The sequence below is a fragment of the Lepisosteus platostomus genome, chromosome 5, assembly GCF_059453375.1.
Source record: "Lepisosteus platostomus isolate fLepPlt1 chromosome 5, fLepPlt1.hap1, whole genome shotgun sequence".
NCBI lineage: Eukaryota > Metazoa > Chordata > Actinopteri > Semionotiformes > Lepisosteidae > Lepisosteus > Lepisosteus platostomus.
Window position 1 is genome coordinate 39,374,269 of NC_142615.1, and position 15,636 is coordinate 39,389,904.

The 15,636-nt window shown below is 54.2% G+C and overlaps 1 non-coding gene across 1 annotated transcript in view; it reads left to right on the forward strand.

Annotated features, from left to right (window-relative positions):
* Positions 1-20, forward strand: part of LOC148666377 (5S ribosomal RNA) — a 119-nt gene extending 99 nt beyond the window's left edge. The window contains exon 1 of the ribosomal RNA XR_015937180.1: positions 1-20. This exon is cut by the window's left edge and continues 99 nt beyond it. This is a non-coding gene — a ribosomal RNA (5S ribosomal RNA).
* Positions 21-15,636: the final 15,616 nt, after the last annotated feature.

Below are 15,636 nucleotides of genomic sequence, written 5' to 3' on the forward strand. Positions count from 1 at the left end.
AATACCAGGTGCTGTAAGCTTTTAAGCGCAGGAGACGCCCTATCCCCGCTCGCTCGCTCATTCCCCTGTTCACACGTGCAGTGCGGCTTGTCCGTCTGTTTATTTGTCAGCTTTGGCGAGACACGGGTGCTTGTGTATTAGCGTGAGCGTTTTTTATTCTGATCAGGAACAGTTTTACAAGTCCGCAAAGGATCGAGGAAAGGTTTATCGCCAGCTGAAAAGAGACACAGCGCTTCGGCTGTGGAGACTTTATTAATAAGGCCCCTCAGTAGTTGAGATCTCTGTTATACCCATCTAGAAACATGCAATCAGCATGTTATTGCTGAAGCAATAGTCACAACATTATTCCACACCTGGGTGAGATGCGGGTTATGATGACAGTCATGCTTTCTACACCTTATACTGAGCTCAGAAATGGACCAAGCGGACATCTCACGAGCAGATCCCTCCGCGTATAAGAAAGGCAACTTGTCTCAGCAAAAATACCACGGATTCACATCCAAAATATGATAAAAAGGCAAAAACCCCACACTTGGAATGCAAACGTACCCTAAAAAGGAAACACGGTTTTAAAACCAACTTGATTTTCCCCTGGAGAAACCTTTTTATGGACACACATCGCATCTATTACACATGTAGAACTAAATATAAAGATAAAACTTAATATAAGAAGTCATGACATATCACACATGACGAAGTCTGGTCCAGAATAAACAGTTTACACTGACCCACCTTAATTTACCCTGGTCACTCACTTCTATTAACTGTTTAACTGGGTAACAAATTAATATTTGTTTCAATTTGGGATCTACACCTGGGAGCCCTGAAATGTTGGCCAGAGGGGAGAAGCTGATATTCAGACGTGAGAATATATTAAAAAAAAGGATCTGATGTTGTTTTTCACCTGTCTAATCAAAGCTTGTTCAAAAATTATCTGATTATAGGACACACGAGTTTATAATCATACTCATTCCACTTTTTAACCCCGTATATATGCACAATATGAAACGTATATACACTAAATCTCACGTGTGACTCCCATAATATACATTTCTTTACGAAAATTAGGAACACTTACTACAATTATCAACCCCCCATGACGAGGCAATATTTCATACCTTTGTTTCTTTGTGGGTTCAAAGTTCTGTCCTGTCGTTTCACACGTAATGTTTTGGTAGTTATCTCAATTTTCCTTTGCAATTATCTCCAAGATCATCATCAACTTTTTGTAAAACGCTATGCACAACTGATATTTAAAGAAAGTCCTGTACCAAAACGTCTTCGTAGGGAAAGACAACTTTTTTTTCCTTACGTTAGTCGCTACACGGTTACTCAAAAAATCCATTCACCGCCTTTAAAAAAAAGTTTCGTTTTTTATTGTGGTTCACTGACATTTCTGTCACAATTCTGAGGGACCCCAAATAAAATTCACTTGCCGGTATAAAGACGCCGGCGAGGATAAGACAGGTATCGAGCCACCTGCGTATCTAGCGGACGTTTAAAATAAAAAAAAAATGGCGTGTAATGTTGCGAAGGGCTACTGTTTTTTTTATAGTTTGTCGATTGTAAGGGACGTGGGCCGCGACAGAAATACTGGACGGGGTGGGAAAAGCTTGATTGATGGTTTGTTGTACCGCAACGGTCACAATTGACTCACCAGCAAAGATGGCGCCGAGGCCACATCGACTCCCTCCCGCCCTGCCTCGCACCGAAGCTCGAGCTGCGGAGCGCGACGCCAAACCGCCGGTCCACGGGCGCGGGCGCCGGACATAGACGTCATAAACCCTTCCGAGGCGCAGGAATTATAGATCACGGTAGTTTCTTCTGGACCCGGGTTAGGGACAGTGTGCCCTCCGTGAGAGTCTTCTGAGGAAGCCAGTGTCTCATGGGTGTCCAGGCTTGGTACCATCTGTCCATCACAGGACACACAGACACACACACTCACTCACACACCCTGGACAGGACACCAGTCCATCACAGGACATACACACACCCTAGATAGGACACCAGTCCATCACAGGACACACACACACTCACACACCCTGGACAGGACACCAGTCCCTCACAGGACACACACACACAACCTGGATAGGACACCAGTCCCTCACAGGACACTCAGACACACACACTCACACACCCTGGACAGGACAGCACTCCATCACAGGACACACACACACCAGGGCCAGTTTTCCCAGAAGCCAATTAGCCCAAAAGCCTGTCTTTGGACCCGAAGAACACAGGGAGAACATGCAGACTCCACACAGACAGTCCCCCCCCCCCCCGGGTCCAGACCCGAGCCCGGAGCCCCCCCGCGCTGAACCCCTCCGTACAGACGTCCGCACACAGCTCCGTTGTTCCCGATTCCCGAGGTGATCTGTTAAAAGAAGCCGGTGTGTTGCCTCCAGGTGACATTTCCTACTGGAGTCAGGACAGGAGGCTCTTCTGTACACAGAAGGGGGTGGGGGTGGGGGTGGGGAACAAGCCGCCCAGCCCTGTGGTTGAAGCCGATACCCCGGCTTCTCTCCAGACACAGCTGGGTGAGCTCCTCCAGTCAGTACAGGGGGCTCTACTGTACACAGAGGGTGGCGGGGGTGTGGAACAACTCCTTTGTTCGGGGCCTTGGGGCATTCTTGTTGTGAAAGGCGCTATATAAAAAAACTGAATTGAAATTGAATCTTACAGGTTTGGGTTTTTCGGAGATCTTGTCAGAGATCTTGTCTGACATGCCCGTTTCAAAAACGTAACGACACTCCTCACGTCCGAGCGCCGCCGGTCTGTGACGTAACGTATGCTTACACAACCATGACGGTTTCATCATGGACAGCACGAAAGCCCGAAAAGTGGTTGACGTTTTAATTTGGCAACGCCACGATGGATCCCAGTTTTTTTTTTTATTTTGGGGGCCAAAGAGGACAAAAAAGGAAACGTCTGGAGGTGGATCGATGGTCATCTCTGCGGTTGTTCTGATGCTCTGGAAAAAACAAAACAAAAAAAAAACGGCTCGCTTGCCCGGTCGTGTAGTGTTTCCACACCCCACGCAAATCAACTTCTCTTCGCCCCCGGGGGCTCGTCGCCCGCCGCACCCCTCTCACGTGATAGGGGCTTCCCCCGGCTGTGACGTACTTACCCTACCCCCTTCGGCCAACGTCATACCGAAGGTCGCGCTTCGGGCCGCGGCGATGTTGACGGACTGTCTTGTAGCGTGAGAAAGGTTTAAATTTCGACTTAAGGAGTTGGCCATCGTTATATTTCGCGAGGTATCATACGGGGGGAAAAAGAACATTTATATTTATCAACCTACTAGTAATACTGGGTGGATGTCACGTTCCCCAAAGTTCAGTGCCTCTCTCTAATAAAGTAGAAACGCGACATTAAAAAAAAGAACTCCTATTCCCATTTGTAATGACCCCATCGTGTTTTTCCCGGTGTGCGCTTATCTTTCGGAGACCGTTTCTCTCTGGTGTTGTTTTGCTGTTGGAATAAATGCCGAGGTGACCCTTCTGTGTGGAGTCTTCGTATTCTCTCCAGCGGGTCGTTTCCTCCACCGCATGGGCTGGTCGAACCGGGGTCTCCCAATCGTCACAGAAGTGTGTGTCGTTTTGGGTGGTGGTGGGGGGGTGCATCGGGGATACTGCGCCCCGAGGGGGTGACCTCTCACCTTACTCCGGACAAAGGGAGAAGACCTGTACCTTCACGAGTCCGGGTTGTGAAAGCTTGTTCTGGCAGTTCAAAACGTTTCGAAGGGACTACAGCGCTACCCTGTTTTCCATTTGTATCGTGTATTATTAGACAGTCATAAGTATCTGTACTGATCACAGAGTCCCCCTCTCACTGCCAGGACTGAAGACCAGTGCAGCACGAATAATAATAATAATTAATAAGTCTGGACTCTCCACTCAGAGCTCCTCCCAGGTCAGGGGGATCCCCTCCAGCCCCCCCAGTGTGCAGCCCCTACCTGGATGATGCTCCAGTCCGCTCAGCACACAGCAGCTCTCAGTGGGGAGGAGAGCAGAGGGATGGAGCCAGTTCAGAGAGGGGGGTGATAAGGAGGCCATGATGGGTCAAGACCAGGGGGGGAATCAGGCCAGGACACTGGGGTAACACCCCTACTCTTCTCCAGAAACACCCCAGGATTGTTAACGAGCACAGAGAGTCAGGACCTCGGTTTTACGTCTCATCCGAAGGACGGCGCCTGTTTACAGTCCAGTGTCCCCCGTCACTATACTGGGGTATCAGGACCCACACAGACTGCAGGGTGAGAGCGCCCCCTGCTGGCCCCACTCACACCTCTCCCAGCACCAACCTTGGGGGGGGGGGAGGGAAAAAAACAAAAGCTAAACAGATTTTTTAAAAAAAAAAATTATTGGTCATCAGTCCAGTCTGGGGCCCCTCAGCTTCAGTTCAGACCAGTCTGGGGCCCCCCAGCTTCAGTACAGTCTGGGGCCCCTCAGCTTCAGTCCAGTGCAGTCTGGGGTCCCTCAGCTTCAGTCCAGACTGGGGTCCTTCAGCATCGGTCCAGCACAGTCTGGGGTCCCTCAGCTTCGGTCCAGCACAGACTGGGGTCCCTCAGCTTCGGTCCAGTCTGAGGTCCCTCAGCTTCGGTCCAGCACAGACTGGGGTCCCTCAGCTTCGGTCCAGACTGGGGTCCCTAAGCTTCGGTCCGGCACAGTCTGGTGTCCCTCAGCTTCGGTACAGCACAGCCTGAGGTCCCTCAGCTTTGGTCCAGTCCAGTCTGGGGCCTCTCAGCTCCAGTCTAGTCCAGTCTGGGGCCCCTCAGCTCCAGTCCAGTCCAGTCTGGTGTCCCTCAGCTCCAGTGCTGTCCAGTCTGGGGTCCCTCAGCTTCAGACCAGCACAGTCTTGGGTCCCTCAGCTTCGGCCCAGCACAGACTGGGGTCCCTCAGCTTCGGTCCAGCATAGACTGGGGTCCCTCAGCTTCGGTCCAGCACAGTCTGGGGTCCCTCAGCTTCGGTCCAGTCTGGTGTCTCTCAGCTCCGGTCCAGTCCAATTCAGTCCAGTCCAGTCCAGTCCAGATCTTAGCAGGCACAGAACCAGGAAAGGAACCTGGAAAGATATTGTTATTGCAGGTGTGAGGGACACAGACACAGACGTCACCATGACATCAAACAGCAAGAGGAGACTCCTCCTTGAATCACAGACACGACCGGGCAGCGCCCCCCTGTCTGCTCACCTGCACCTCCTCTTCCTCTTCTTGTCCTTCCCGGCAGCCTGCTCCTCCTCTCCCTCGCTCTTCCTCTCCTGAGCTACGGTCTCCGCCGCCTCCATCGGCTCGTCCTGATCTTCTGTCTCCACTGACACGCAGCTCAGGGACTTTAAAAAGACGCATCGGCGCTTCTGAAGCAGAGACAGGAGAGTCACGTTAAGAGTCGGACTGGACACTCCAGTACATGAACACTGCACTGAGAGAGAGAGGGGTTGATACAGACACACTGACTAGACACTCCAGGACATGAACACTGCACTGAGAGAGAGAGGGGTTCATACAGACACACTGACTGGACACTCCAGTACATGAACACTGCACTGAGAGAGAGAGGGGTTGATACAGACACACTGACTAGACACTCCAGGACATGAACACTGCACTGAGAGAGAGAGGGGTTCATACAGACACACTGACTGGACACTCCAGGACATGAACACTGCACTGAGAGAGAGAGGGGTTCATACAGACACACTGACTGGACACTCCAGGACATGAACACTGCACTGAGAGAGAGAGAGGGGTTCATACAGACACATGACTGGACACTCCAGGACATGAACACTGCACTGAGAGAGAGAGGGGTTCATACAGACACACTGACTGGACACTCCAGTACATGAACACTGCACTGAGAGAGAGAGGGGTTCATACAGACACACTGACTGGACACTGACTTGACACTGGACAGGAGTAAAGAGAGGATCAGAGCATTACCCACCTTCTTTTTCTTCTGTCTCACAGGAGGTGGTGATTGGACCTCCTCCAGCTGGAGTCCGTGGAGGGAGAGAGGGGGCAGGAGAGGGACAGCACAGGGAGAGAAAGAGAGAGACAGGTGAGTCAAGTGTCCCAAGAGCACAGAGACTCGGCTGAGATCACACTCGCAGTGAGTGAGCCTGGGTGTAGCCCACTAATACTGACCCACTGGACACCACATGACAGACAGGAGGAGGAGGAGAGAGACACACCGCCTGGACACCACAGGACAGAGAGGAGGAGAGAGACACACTGAGGACAGAGAGGAGGAGGAGAGAGACACTGACAGACAGGGCTGAAAGAGAGAGAGACAGAGAGGCAGGGACAGGCAGACAGCAGGCCGAGAGAGACACTGACAGACAGGGCTGAAAGAGAGAGAGACACTGAGACCCAGGGACAGACGGCAAAACTCCACCACAGACAGGACAGGGGGCAGGGTGGGACCAGCACTGACCTCCTTACTCTCTCCTGCCGGAAGAGCTGTCTCCACCTCCTCTTTCTCCTGCAAGTCAAGAGACAGGCTGAGAGAGTGACGGGCTGGCGGGACATCGGCGAACAGAGCTGAAGGCAAAGAGCAGAGGAGACAGGCCCAGCTGGGACAACGCAGGACAGACAGAGAGACAGACAGGGAGACACACGGAGAGACACAGGGAGAGAGACCCAGCTGGGACAACGCAGGACAGACAGAGAGCAGGGAGACACACGGAGAGACACAGGGAGACAGGCCCAGCTGGGACAACGCAGGACAGACAGAGAGCAGGGAGACACACGGAGAGACACAGGGAGACAGGCCCAGCTGGGACAACGCAGGACAGACAGAGAGCAGGGAGACATGGAGAGACTCAGACAGAAGGACAGAAAGACAGAAAGAGAGAAGTACAGACGGACAAAAAGACAGAGAAAAGGACAGATGGACTGATGGACAGAAAGGCAGAGAAAAGGACAGAAAGACAGATGGACAGATGGACAGAGAAAAGAACAGAAGGACAGAGGGACAGATGGACAGAGGGACAGATGGACTGAAGGATAGACGGACAGAAGGACAGATGGACAGACAGACGGACAGACTCTGCCCCACTTGCCTCGTCAGTCATCTCAGCCTCTCTCCTTGCCCTCCGCACTGGGGAGCCCCAGGCGGGGCCTGGCGGGGCCGGGCGGGCGATGGGGGGCAGGACGGGCGGGGGCAGGGGCAGGGGCACCGCCCCGGGCAGCAGGGGGGGCTCGCGGGGCATGGTGGGGATGAAGGGGGGGCGTCGGGGCGGGGCGGGCAGGGGCCTGAGGGGGCCGGAGGGGGGGGCCGGGGGCGGGGAGCGGAGGGGGCTCTTGGGCGAGGGGGGGGGGGCACCGAGCCGAACGAGCTGGGCGAGCCCGAGCGGGACGAGCCGGGCGACCCCGGGAGCTCCAGCTGCAGCTCGGCCGCCCTCTCCAGCTTCTGGACGAGCTCGGGGAAACACGAAGACACCACGGGATTCTGTCCAGCGGGGAGAGGGGGAGACACAACGCAGGGGGGATGAGGAGCAGAGACTACGCCTGGACAGGTGAGTGTGTACAGTGTGTCCAGTAAGAGTCTGGACAGGTGAGTGTGTACAGTGTGTCCAGTAAGAGTCTGGACAGGTGAGTGTGTCCAGTGTGTCCAGTGAGAGTGTGGACAGGTGAGTGTGTACAGTGTGTCCAGTGAGAGTCTGGACAGGTGAGTGTGGACAGTGTGTCCAATAAGAGCCCAGACAGGTGAGTGTGGACAGTGTGTCCAGTGAGAGTCTGGACAGGTGGGTGTGTACAGTGTGTCCAATAAGAGCCCAGACAGGTGAGTGTGGACAGTGTGTCCAGTGAGAGTCTGGACAGGTGGTTGTGTACAGTGTGTCCAGTAAGAGTCTGGACAGGTGGGTGTGTACAGTGTGTCCAGTAAGAGTCCGGACAGGCGAGTGTGTCCAGTGTGTCCAGAAAGAGTGTGGACAGGTGTGTCCAACAGTAAGAAGCTGTCTTACCCTGTAACCTAGCTCACGGGTGTTAGGGGGTGCTCTGTCTCCTCCCCAGATCTCACCTTCAGCTCTGGTGAAATGACGGACCACTAGGAGATGCTGGAAACGAGGACACAAGACAGAGGTTAGGTCCACAGAGCTCACTCAATCACTACAGCAAGCAGAGACCTCTCGGCCATCAGGACTGTGGGGGTCAGAGTGGGGAGCTGTAGGGTATCGGTAGTTTAGGGGCCAGAGTGGGGAGCTGTAGGGTATCGGGAGTTTAGGGGCCAGAGTGGGGAGCTGTAGGGTATCGGGAGTTTAGGGGTCAGAGTGTGGAGCTGTAGGGTATCGGGAGTTTAGGGGTCAGTGAGGGGAGCTGTAGGGTATCGGGAGTTTAGGGGTCAGAGTGTGGAGCTGTAGGGTATCGGGAGTTTAGGGGTCAGTGTGAGGAGCTGTAGGGTATTGGGAGTTTAGGGGTCAGAGTGGGGAGCTGTAGGGTATCGGGAGTTTAGGGGTCAGTGGGGGGAGCTGTAGGGTATCGGGAGTTTAAGGGTCAGTGGGGGAGCTGTAGGGTATCAGGAGTTTAGGGGTCAGTGGGGGGAGCTGTAGGGTATCGGGAGTTTAGGGGTCAGTGGGGGGAGCTGTAGGGTATCGGGAGTTTAGGGGTCAGTGGGGGAGCTGTAGGGTAGATGTGGGGCACCGGGCCCACCACAGGGCGGCCGGTCCAGTCTCGCGGAAGGCGACCGGGTCAGACTTACGGAAAAGCACCGGGACTTGGGCCGGGACCTCTCCCGCTGCCAGTCCGGGTTCGGCCTGACCGGTGTGACCTGTGAAGACGCCAAACAGCCCATCTCCGAGACAGCTCTGACCAAATAGCCCAGCCCAGTCGTGTCGAGACTAGGGGCCTTGGGCAGTCTCTACAGTGTGTCCAGTGAGAGTGTGGACAGGTGAGTCTCTACAGTGTGTCCAGTGAGAGTGTGGACAGGTGAGTGTGTACAGTGTGTCCAGTGAGAGTCTGGACAGGTGAGTCTGACCAGTGTGTCCAGTAAGAGTCTGGACAGGTGAGTCTCTACAATGTGTCCAGTGAGAGTCTGGACAGGTGAGTCTGACCAGTGTGTCCAGTAAGAGTCTGGACAGGTGAGTGTGTACAGTGTGTCCAGTAAGAGTCTGGACAGGTGAGTCTCTACAGTGTGTCCAGTGAGAGTCTGGACAGGTGAGTGTGTACAGTGTGTCCAGGAGGAGTCTGGGTCATCCAGAGGCAATCTGTGCTCTCAGAAGGCCATACTGTACACGTGACCCTGTCTCTTGAGCCGAGGGCGTGTCCTCAGTCAAGATCACCACTGGAAGTGTCTCTCCTCGTCTGGAGGTGTTACCGTGAGACCTGGTCTGTCAAGCGCTTTGTGCTGCTATGTGTGTGAAAGGTGCTCTATCAGTGAAGTTTATTATTATTATTATAATACAGCGAGTGCTGCTGGGGGCGGAGAGGTCAGTCGGAGGAGGGCTGGATGCTGGACGCTGGACGGCGGGCGGGAGGGGTGGACTTACGACGCCTCGCCGGGCCCGGGTCCTGCTGCGACCGCGCACGGCCATGCGGCATCTCTGTCGGTGCATCGTCCTGCCGAGACAAGCAGAGTCACAGTGGGGAGGGGAGGGGGCGGAGCCACACAGCTGGGCGGTTTGTTCCCCACCCCCGCCCCCCTCTGTGTACAGAAGAGCCTCCTGTCCTGACTGGAGGAGCTCACCCAGCTGTGTCTGGAGAGAAGCCAGGGTATCGGCTTCAACCACAGGGCTGGGCAGCTTGTTCCACACCCCCGCCACTCTCTATGTAGAGGTGCACCTCCTCTCAATATCTTTTTACAGCACGATCACACCCATAAGAGTTGAGTAACGGTAAAAAAACAACTTATTTCTCCACTTATTTTGTTATTTCTCGCCAGCGGCACTTTTGACTGACTTACCGATTTCACGGGGATACTGAAGAGCGATTCTGAAGCTGAAACTAATGATTGAAGTCGAAGTAACTTTATTGGAAGAAACACGTGTTTAGAAAGGACTATATAGCGCTTTCCTCCTCTTCTCTCTTCACTCCTCTGAGCTCATGGGGCTCTGGCGCCACCCCCCGCTAGAATCCGCCGCTCTGTGACGTCAGGCGGCTCATTGTGACGCCTCCGTGACGTCGCCCCCCACGCGCTCACGGCTCGGCCGCGAAACAAAAATGGCCGACATTTTTCACGGTTGTTGTTTTTTTTTTGGGTGGACATTTTATTTTTCCGACTCTCAGCGGCCAGCCGGGTGTCCCTGTACGACCCCGGTAGTCGCCACCTCGGACAGGCAGAGGAAACGGGTCCAGGTGTTTCCGGCCCAAGGGTTACAAAAGCTGCACTTGAATTTAAAGACAAAATCACGTCGAGGGCGCATTCAGCACCCCCACGTCCAACACGGGTTTCCGTGGGGTTTGGTTCAGTGAAATTAGCACCCCCCCCCCGACCCCAAAATCAAAGAAAGACCAACATCCACCCCCCTCTAGCGCCCAAGGGCGTAAATTTCGGGCCACGCCATGTCCAAAAAACACGGGTTCCCCCCCCGTCCTGCCGGGAAAAGAAACGCCATTTTCTTTTCCGAGCGCTGCGTGGGACCTCACGACCCCCCCCCCCCCCAAAAAAAAAAAAAAACGGGCTTCGCAGACGAGGAAAACCAGGCACGTCGACCTCTCTACAACACCACCCGGCTGTTTCTGTTTCAAACCGTGGGAAAAAAATAAATAAAATTTCGCCTCTCACCGACCGCCGCACAAAAAAACACAACTTCACGCTACAGAAACGGCCTGTGTGAGGGGGGGCACGGGAAAAAAATAAAACCTGCGTGTTTTCGGCAGAGTAAGCTCAGCGGGGAAACTCCCTGAATCTCGGGGTTGCTTCTTGAACCCCGAAAACGACCTTTTATCTCTCTCTCGTTTTCTTGGTGTCTGGGACGTTCACGAACTCCACCGCGTCGGTGCGATTCCCAGTGGGACTTGAACATAACCCCCCCCCGTGGAGCCAGAGCGCCCCCGTGTGGCCGAGAGGACCACCACCCGCAGGGCTGAGCTTTTACTGCCGTGTCCCGCTTTCACTCTGGCGATGAAGGAGGGAATCAAGGAGGAGAATTAATATTGTGATCCACCAGTCCATCACAGGACACATACACACCCTAGACAGGACACCAGTCCATCACAGGATACCAGTCCATCACAGGACACACACACACCCTGGACAGGACACCAGTCCTTCACAGGAAACACACACACCCTGGACAGGACACCAGTCCATCACAGGAAACACACACACCCTGGACAGGACACCAGTCCTTCACAGGATACCAGTCCATCACAGCCAGTGTCTCATGGGTGTCCAGGCTGGGTACCATCTGTCCATCACAGGACACACAGACACACACACTCACACACCCTGGACAGGACACCAGTCCATTACAGGACACGCACACATATTATATTTCGCGAGGTATAATATGGGGGGAAAAAAAACATTTATATTTATCAACCCACTAGTATTACTGGGTGGATGTCACGTTCCCCAAAGTTCAGTGCCTCTCTCTAATAAAGTAGAAACGCGACATTAAACTCCATTCGAAACGGGAGAAATCACCAGGACACGATACACCTTGCTCCGGACGATGGGAGAAGACCTGTACCTTCACGAGTCCGGGTTGTGAAAACTTCTTCTGGCAGTTCAAAACGTTTTGAAGGGACTACAGCTCTACCCTGTGTTCCATTTCTATCGTGTATTATTATACAGTCATAAGTATCTGTACTGATCACAGAGTCCCCCTCTCACTGCCAGGACAGGAGCCCAGTGCAGCACGAATAATAATAATAATTAATAAGTCTGGACTCTCCACTCAGAGCTCTTCCCAGGTCAGGGGGATCCCCTCCAGCCACCCCAGTGTGCAGCCCCCACCTGGATGATGCTCCAGTCCGCTCAGCACACAGCAGCTCTCATTGGGGAGGAGAGCAGAGGGATGGAGCCAGTTCAGAGAGGGGGGGTGATAAGGAGGCCATGATGGGTAAAGACCAGGGGGGGAATCAGGCCAGGACACTGGGGTAACACCCCTTCTCTTCTCCAGAGACACCCCGGGATTGTAAATGAGCACAGAGAGTCAGGACCTCGGTTTGACGTCTCATCCGAAGGACAGCGCTTGTTTACAGTCCAGTGTCCCCGTCACTATACTGGGGCATCAGGACCCACACAGACTGCAGGGTGAGCGCCCCCTGCTGGCCCTACTAACACCTCTCACAGCAGCAACCTCAGTTTTTCCCAGGAGTCTCCCCTCCAGGTACTGGCTGGGCTCCCACCTGCTGGGCTCCAGTGGGGAGGGGGCTGCCAGCTGGGAGCTGCAGGGTGAGATGGCTGCTGGGCAAACGAGGGCTAAAGATCTTCCTAGGACACCCTGGACTTCGTGGTCGACTTCCTTCTCTTCAGACGGAGGTGGCTTGAAATCTGTCTCGTTTCAAGGAGTATTGGACACGATGCCCCCCCTGCTATATCCCCGCCAACTGGTGGCACGCCGACAACGAGGGCTCTCGGCCTCAATCCGTCAACCACAAACTCTCCGGGATGAAAGAGAAGGACAGACTCTGTTCGTTCGTTTCGGTGGGGGGGGGAACCAAAAGCTAAACAGATTTTTTTTTAATTTTTTTATTGATGCTTAACAAAAGAACAAAAATTACAATACAGATTAATGTCAAGGGTTTATTTAGTGACCCCCCCTCCCCCCCCCATCTTACAATCATCACAGGACCTTAAAATAATACTTAATAATACAAGGTCATGCAGACGATCTGAGGACTCAGGTGGAGATAATGTGAAAGTTTTCCACAGTCCAGTCTGGGGTCCCTCAGCTTCAGTCCAGTCCAGTCTGGGGCCCCTCAGCTCCAGTCCAGTCTGGGGTCCCTCAGCTTCAGTCCAGACCAGTCTGAGGCCCCTCAGCTTCAGTCCAGTCCAGTCTCGGGTCCCTCAGCTCCAGTCCAGTCCAGTCTGGGGCCCCTCAGCTCCAGTCCAGTCTGGGGTCCCTCAGCTTCAGTCCAGTCCAGTCTGGTGTCCCTCAGCTCCAGTCCAGTCCAGTCTGGTGTCCCTCAGCTCCAGTGCAGTCCAGACTGGGGTCCCTCAGCTTCGGTCCAGCACAGTCTGGGGTCCCTCAGCTTCGGTCCAGCACAGACTGGGGTCCCTCAGCTTCGGTCCAGCACAGTCTGGGTCCCTCAGTTTTGGTCCAGTCCAGTCGGGTCCCTCAGCTTCAGTCCAGCACAGTCTGGTGTCCCTCAGCTTCGGTCCAGTCCAGTCTGGGGCCCCTCAGCTCCAGTCCAGTCCAGTCTGGTGTCCCTCAGCTCCAGTGGAGTCCAGCCTGGGGTCCCTCAGCTTCAGTCCAGCACAGACTGGGGTCCCTAGGCTCCAGTCCAGTCCAGTCTGGGGTCCCTCAGCTTCGGTCCAGCACAGATTGGGGTCCCTCAGCTTCGGTCCAACACAGTCTGGTGTCCCTCAGCTTCGGCCCAGCACAGACTGGGGTCCCTCAGCTTCAGTCCAGACTGGGGTCCCTCAGCTTCAGTCCAGACTGGGGTCTGGGGTCCCTCAGCTTCAGTCCAGCACAGTCTGGGGTCCCTCAGCTTCGGTCCATTCCAGTCTGGGGCCCCTCAGCTCCAGTGCAGTCCAGTCTGGGGCCCCTCAGCTCCAGTCCAGTCCAGTCCAGTCCAGTCCAGTCCAATCCAGTCCAGATCTTAGCTGGCACAGAACCAGGAAAGGAACCTGGAAAGAACATTGTTATTGCAGGCGTGAGGGACACAGACACAGACGTCACCATGACATCAAACAGCAAGAGGAGACTCCTCCTTGAATCACAGACACGACCGGGCGGCGCCCCCCTGTCTGCTCACCTGCACCTCCTCTTCCTCTTCTTGTCCTTCCCGGCAGCCTGCTCCTCCTCTCCCTCGCTCTTCCTCTCCTGACCCACGGTCTCCGCCGCCTCCATCGGCTTGTCCTGATCATCTGTCTCCACCGACACGCAGCTCAGGGACTTTAAAAAGACGTACCAGCGCTTCTGGAGCAGAGACAGACGAGGGGACAAGTGGACAAGTGGACAGACGAGTGGACAGACGAGGGGACAAGTGGACAAGTGGACAGACGAGGGGACAGACAAATGGATGAGGGGACAAGTGGACGGACGAGGGGACAGACAACTGGACGAGGGGACAAATGGACGGACGAGGGGACAGATGAGGGGAAAGAAGAGAGGACAGACAAGTTGACGGACGAGGGGACGAGTGGACGGATGAGTGGACGGACGAGGGGACAGACAAGTGGACGAGGGGACAGACCCCTCGTTCCCTCGTCCCCTCGCCTATCCCCTCGCCTGTCCCCTCGCCTATCCTCTCGCCTGTCCCCTCACCTGTCCACTTGTCCCCTCGTCTGTCCCCTCGTCCATCCACTTGTCTGTCCACTCGTCAACTTGTCTATCCTCTCGTCCGTCCCCTCTTCCGTCCCCTCGACTCTACACTTGTCTGTCCCCTCGTCTGTCCACTCATCCGTCCACTTGTCCATCCACTCATCTGTCCCCTAGTCCACTTGTCCGTCCACTTGTCCCCTCGTCCCCTCGTCCGTCCACTCGTCTTTCCACTCATCCGTCCACTTGTCTGTCCTCTCGTCTGTCCCCTCGTCCATCCACTTTATAAGAATATGTAGCACCTCTTCTATATATGTCACGTCTAGGAGTTGATACCTCCTTGTGATTATTATTTTCTATCCACCCGTCTCCCCACTGCTCTCTCCAGTCCAGGGTCTCAGACTGGGGGAGCTGGAGTCTGTCCCAGCAAGCAACAGGCACAAGGCAGGGTACACACTGGACAGGACAGCAGTCCATCACAGGACAGACACACACTCACACACCCTGGACAGGACACCAGTTCATCACAGGACAGTCACACACACACACACCCTGGACAGGACAACTGTCCATCACAGGACACACACACACACACACACACGCACACGCACATCTTGAGGAAACCCACACACTTCCTGAACTGCAAGTTCTACTTTATACTTTCGTTTTAAGAGCCTTGTCCAGAGTTAAATGCGGAAACAGCGACCTGCACCATTTCAAACTGCCGTCAGGTACAGTTCACGTGAGATCAGTTTCCAGCACAAACACAAGATCCAAGTCTCCGGCGAGCGGCTTCGCCTGTACAGGTAATGTTGGGGGAAATGGCGTCGTGATGAGCTATGAGGAATGAAAACGAAAGCTTCCGGTGTATAAACTCTTGAAATCAAGCTCTCGAACAAAAGCTGTATTTTGGAGGCGGGGACGGGGTGTTTCACAACAGTATCGTGCTCTGGACGCTATACAGTACACCTTCTGGGTTGAAATTAATACACTTTCGCACTCGTTCTTAAGCGCTGATGTTGGTGTGAACGCATTTCATGACGAAACACAGTTCAGAATGCTAAACTGCCGGCGTCAATCAGAGTTCTGCTTCTGTTGAGTAGCAAAATAATGTTCACCGTCGTTTTTTCTCTGTTCTTGAAAAAGAAAAGACACATCCGCCCTGCTCTTGCTTTCGAATTCGGAAGATTCCTGAGATGTAAGCCAATCAAGATCGAAATATTCGAACCGCAGACGCAAACTGCTATCCTCAAGACAGGAAACGATGTT